The 6,286-nt window shown below is 45.8% G+C and overlaps 1 long non-coding RNA gene across 1 annotated transcript; it reads right to left on the bottom strand.

The window, feature by feature from the left end:
• Positions 1–4,742: 4,742 nt before the first annotated feature.
• On the bottom strand, positions 4,743–6,280 carry LOC119295827. The gene is made up of 2 exons (XR_005144340.1): positions 5,719–6,280; positions 4,743–5,407 (listed from the first exon to the last, which is right to left on the bottom strand). It is a non-coding gene; the product is annotated as an uncharacterized LOC119295827 (long non-coding RNA).
• Positions 6,281–6,286: the final 6 nt, after the last annotated feature.

The following is a 6,286-nucleotide window of genomic DNA, read 5'->3' as shown; positions in this document are numbered from 1 at the left end:
CCCACCTCCTTCCGCCGGAGGCAGCCGTCGTGGGCGAGCGAGCGACGGCGTCAGCCGGAGCGACAGAGCCCGCGGCGCCGTGACTGGTCGCCGACAGAGCCCATCGAACTGAACCTCCCCGCGGCCCACCACTTCTTCCACCTTCCTTATTCCGCAGCGAGTGGATCGGCCGCACCGACCACTGGCCTCACCACCGCGCCGCCGCCTCCCTCCCGCGCGCCGCCGCCTCCCTCCCCGCGCGCAGCGCCTCCCGACCTCATCCTCCCTGCCCCCGCCTCCTCCGCTTCGCCAGCGCGCCTCCACCTCCCGGCCGCCGGTGCGGCTCCACCTCCTCGTCCCGGCCGGCCAGGTGATGCGAGCGCATCAGTTCGCGCGAGGCCCGGCCGCCAGGCACCCTTTCGCCATCTGGCGTGACACCATGGGTAAACTAGAGATGGAGCTATTCCAGCACCGGCACCTACGACGTCAGTCCACCGACGTGCTTGGCACCATCCACAACTCCATCGCTCTCGAGCTTATGCTCCATCTCATCTTCTTCAACGTTCCGGCCATGGTTCCCCACTGCCAACATGAGATCCCAACCACTTCTTCTGTAAAAACTGAAGTTATCTGGTTAGTATTCCTCATTTGCTTAATTCTGCAGTTCTTTAGTTCACCATTGCTTAATTGCCAAGTGTACGGATACATTCTTGGTTTGTTTTAAGTCTGGTGAGTGATTCCGTTCTTCGAGTTCTTGACCATGTTGTATCTGTTCTAGTCGGATTAGCTCCTTCACCGGTTTCTTAAGATGGGATGTTCAGAGTTTGAGCAAGCAAAGGTATCTCCTGACCTGAAACAGCTCCTCCCATTTCTTTGGCTTCTCCTTAATCTTATTACGGTTTTAAATTTTTGTTCAGTTGTTTCCTTGGATGATTCGCTAATTAAGATGCCCTTGATTACTTCAATCCTTTGTATGTCTTGAGCAAGCAAAACTGGTATGACATGGTTGTTGTTGCTTCAGGCACACTTGCACGTCGACTGTGCTCAGCCACCAACAATAACTTGGGTAGAGGAAATTCGATGATGAAGGCAAGAAGGTTTCTATGCTTAGCATGACCACTGATATCTTCACAGTTGTAAGCAAGCATGTTAACATGGACTGCACCTTCCTAAATTTTGCATTTAGAAGCAAGGATGCATGCTACCTTTTCTACATAAACACTGACCATGGTCATGGTTGTGCTACAGATAACATTGATTTTTAAAATGCTTCGATTACACGTCAAAGGAATCGCGAAAAACCAAGTGAGTCGCTTTTCTGTCATTGAACATTCAGCTAACCTGTCAACCAGCATGCACATGTACTTGAAATGCCGGTGCAAATTGCTCTGTCTAGTCAGTACTTAGTAGCCAGTGAAATTGTTGAACAATTATTATCTTGTTTCCCAAAGGTTGTCGTCTATGATCCGATCAGGAAATGGATGGACAACAGCTACCGCGGGGTACCCCTTGGCGGACTAGGATAAGTTCTTTTGATGTTTCGGATCCTGATTTTGCTCTGAGACTTACCATGGTTGTGTTGTGACATTCATGCATGGCTCTCCAGCTGACTGAACTTCAGATGACGGTTTTATTCAAAGTGCATTCTCTTCTCCTTCTTTTCAGTTTAGGAAGCATAGGGAGAAGCTACCGAGGGTACTTTCAGCAGTTTCAAATATTCCCCAGGATCTATGAAGAGAAGCCTGTCCTTGCCAACCAGTTCCAAGTAATAATAAATTTACACTTCCTTTCATGAGTTGTAGTGCCCAATTTATGGTGGAAAAACGTCTTATATTGTCCACTGTGTTCTCATGTCTGTGCATTCATCTCGCATCCTGGTGGGAAGAGCTACTCGACGGCGTTGAAACTCATATGCTGCGATTTTTGTCAGGCTCGCCTTTTCGATGCGCAAAATGATGAGGGATAAAGCTCTGGTATGCTGCTATTCCTTGCTTGTGTTTGTTACTGTGTCGTGTTACTTGTAGTAACAGCTGGTCTCATGCATTCTCAACCATATGTTAACAGGTCAGAGACTTTCTGCATGCGAGACAATGGGTTCTGCAACAACAAGTTTTGATTATATTGATACCTAATAATAGCATGTGCTCATTTTTGAATTGAAACAAAAAGAGTCTCTCTAATAATAAATGGGCTCTCTAATAATAAGTTCTAAGGAAATAAATATAGAAGTTCATATTTCAAAACGAATGAAGTATTTTGGAAGTATAATAAACTATTTCAAAGTACACAAATTATATTTAGGTATCTTTGTGTACTTCAACGTTGCTGTACATGAACTTGTTCTTTTTACGTGAACTTGTACATTTGCCCATCCGTTAAACAGTTTGAGTTGCACTTTTTTTGCCATATTTGATCTATCATATTTCTCTAGTTCCATCTCGTTCGTGAGTTCTTTTGACCGAGAGCTAGTAAGATCAAACATGAATTTACATCAGTTAAAAAACATATTGTTGGGAAATAAGATTAAGACCAGAAACAAGAAAATATGTACAAAAAGAAAATTAAAAACTGTTTCATTTGGACCTATATAAGAAAACAATTTGCTGATCACTATGAATTTAAATAAAAACTTGGAAAAGTTTGAAAAAAATCACATAGAAAGTTCGAAGTCCAAAACCTGGCAAGTTCATGGTAAAAACAAAAAAAGGCAGAAAAGGTACAATTTAGTTTTCAGTGTACCTATAATGTCTAGTTTTTCTTTCAGCTCAATTCCTAGATTTCATTCAGTTCAATTCTTATGTAGGTACTTGGTGGTGGCATTGCTTCACTTCCCTTGTTATGCTCTCTTCGCCCATGTTCCGAGAATCAAGAAAACAAATACTAGTGCTTGCATGAAAATGTATGAGCAAAAATACCCACAAAGGCTTTTGCGTAGAAACATCACCTTCATTCATGCGCAGTACATGCTTCTCCTGCCGCCACGCCACCTGGATCTAACGAGGCTGCGTCACACTGGCCCCGGATCCGCCCGCTTCCAATGAGGTTGCGTCACCCGCCGGCGCACCTCTGCCTCACCGTGGGCAGTGGATGCTCCTCCGAAGCTCAACCTCCTGGTAGCGGGTAGTTCGATGCTCCCTGTCGCGCTACGATCAGCGCTCCCTCGAGCTCCACAAGAAATTCTTTCCGGCTGCGTCTGCACCTCTGAAAAGGTACTATTTCAAACACAGAAGCTGGTTCTTCAAACGATTAAACTGAAATTATTACTTCAACTACTGTTATTAAGCTCACACACTCGAAGGAGGGATCATTGTTTCTTATTGGAGAAGGCCTGGTGCTCAGTTGGTGTCTGTGTGGTACCTACACCAGCATTTTCCATCAAGACCTCCAGAAAGAGAGATCATCTCAAGGTGAAGATACAAAATCCTTTTACTGCTCTCTTTATTGTCTCACTCGATTCATATTATTATATGTACACAAATCCATGTCATCCTGAATTTGTTACAGCAGTGCGGGAGCAAAAAACAGATGCCCAAGTTCATCTTTTGTGACACTCAGTTCGAATTCTAATTTTAGTTCAGTGCAATTCTTATTTTCTGTTTAGTTCATTTTCTTATTTTAGTATGGTGCCTTATTGAGTTTCTAAGGTTCGGAATTTTGGTTACCACACCCCTGTCTGGTGGTTCAGATATTCATTTTTGAGAAGTACTGAGAATAAAAATTAAAAGCTCGTCCATCAAAAAGGTTCACATAGCATTATACTGTTTCACATGGTATTGTCCAGTAAGTACATAACTCATGCTCTTTTTTGCAGATCATGCAAGTTCAACTATATAACCGCATGCATGTCTCCCTTAGTCCGACTATTGCTGCTGCTTCAAATCACAAAATTTGATTCAGCCAGTAAGTTGGTGCTAGTGGATCAAGTCCAGATCAACTATTTTTATGTTGGTTGTTACAATATTGTTTGAGTGAAGAACTACATGGAAGTATAGCATAATGTAGGAGCTTTGATTTACAAAAAAATAAGGCACCACCACCAGCCCGTCCACCATGGTTGCTGGCAGCCGTCCAAGTTGAGCGCTGATGGTAGTCCTCTGCGTGCATCAACGGCACTCTCTCACTGTCGCCGCCTAGCCCGCGCCCACAGCCATCCACCTCACCTCCTGGACATCACCGTCAAAAGCCTCTCTCTACCACCACGCCTGGTAGTTGAACTTACACGGGATGACCTGTGACCAACTACCACCACATTACTTTTTTTCCGCTTCCGTAACATTTTTTTTGCACTTACGAGATGAACATCACAAGGCCGACCGCACTTCTTTTAGAATGAAAACCGTACTGCATCAGACGGGCAAGCGAGCTGCATAATTTCTTTTGTCGGACGTTATTTTTCTCATATGAGTTTTTGTTGTCTTTTTTCAACTCTCTTTTATGGACGAGAGTGCACCGCAAAGACAAGGGCAAATGAGCCGCAATATATATCAAAGTGTACCACATTACCATCTTGTTGTTTCACTAATTTTTTTGCAGTTTCATGTTGGGGGCAAGTGAACAACATCACTCTCAAAAATAGATCACATCCAAGGACCAAACGCACTTCAAAATGAACCACACACATTTTTTGTTTTCTTTTTAATTTTAAAAATTCTTCCGCACTTCGAGGACGAGGCAAGTGAACCACATTGTTTTTTGCTTGTTTTTGTTTTCTTATCCACCGTATGTTTTTTGCTAAATATAGTGAACCACAAGACTCCTTGAAGTGAGGTGCATCCGTCCATTTTTTTTCTCTTGAAAAGTGACCAATTTTAATGCTTTTTGACATGAACTTCTTAACAAATATTTTTTATACAAAATACATCTTATACCAACTTGATACATTCGATAGACACACAAAAAACCCACAAACAACACCTATAACGGTGCTTGACCTGACTGATTTCCCTAGGAAATCTGCCGGATGATTTGTAGCAGTCGCCCTTATAAAATGCACTGAACCCCACGTATTAACATAGCGAGAATGCAAATACTTTGCGTCGCCGAACCGCACACACTCGCCGCATTGCACGCACGCGATTGCTTGAACTGCACGGAGGCGTTGCCCATGCACTATACCAGCAAGCGAGCTACAAAACAAACTTTCAGCGAGCTGTAAAATAAACTTCAATGAGCTGCAAAGAGGGCCCCCTCGCCCTGGAGAACCAGAGCCATTGCCAACCTGGACCCGTAATCCATCCACTCCAGTGTCGTTGAGGAGCCCGCGACAACGGCAAGGAGCTCACCGCACTTCTTACATCGGCACTTCCACCGGACTGCACGAACGCGTGCACCGCACTGCATGACACATGCCGGAGACCGTGAGGGCTCACCCTCAATGAACTGCATCAACACACTGGAAAATATACTCAACGGAAGCTTCTGAACAGCACTGCACCCAATTCACTTATCAGTTTTTCTAAAAAACATTAGAAAAAATAAAATAAACAATAGCAACTTTGTCGACAAATATATTTAGAAATGTGGCTATAGCAGGGCACATTGGACCTGGGTATATGGATGCGATCCACTAAAAAGACTAGACACAGGTTAGTCGTCGCAAGCATGTATTTAATTAACAGCGGTCAATGAACAAGAACCGGCAAGGAAACATCAATTCAGCAAACACCTAAGCTACACGCACGCACGAATGGATCAAGCATAGAAATGAAACTGGGGGAGGGATGCGTATCAATGAATCACCTCTGGTCTCCGCAAGTGAACAGACTGCACTTCATGCAGGGGACAGTTCATTAAAGCTGTTATCCGTCCTGCAGGGTCGGGGATGCCGAGATACGACGATGGCAGAGACCCCGATGCAGGCCATGACAGGGATAGGGGAGTGGCAGAAGAAAGAAATATTAATGGAGCTGGCCACTAGAGAGCCACGCCATGCCACCACCATGGGAGAGGACGACGAGGAGGACCAAGGAGGCGGCCCCGAGCGTCATCCCTCTCCCACTCATGCTCTCAGAATAGGCTAGGTGGGGGATGGGGGAGGTCAACGGATCCAGGGCATCTTCGGCGGATCTTGGGGCGGATGGGTGCCCGATGCACCTCTGGTGACAGTCGGTGGCGGTAGAGCCGGCCTGATCCAGCGTGGTCACCCCCCTCCTTCCCATGGATGGATCTGGTGGCGGGCTCGTAGGAGAATGCTGGAGTGGATCCCGGTGGCGATGGCGCGGGGCAAGGAGGCGTCATGGCGGCGCGAGGGTAGGAGGCGGCGCTGGGGAAGGAGGCGGGGCGACGCCGCGGGGGTAGGAGGCGGGGC

This window comes from Triticum dicoccoides, chromosome 4B (assembly GCF_002162155.2).
Source record: "Triticum dicoccoides isolate Atlit2015 ecotype Zavitan chromosome 4B, WEW_v2.0, whole genome shotgun sequence".
NCBI lineage: Eukaryota > Viridiplantae > Streptophyta > Magnoliopsida > Poales > Poaceae > Triticum > Triticum dicoccoides.
This window is presented reverse-complemented; position numbering and strand designations above follow the sequence as displayed.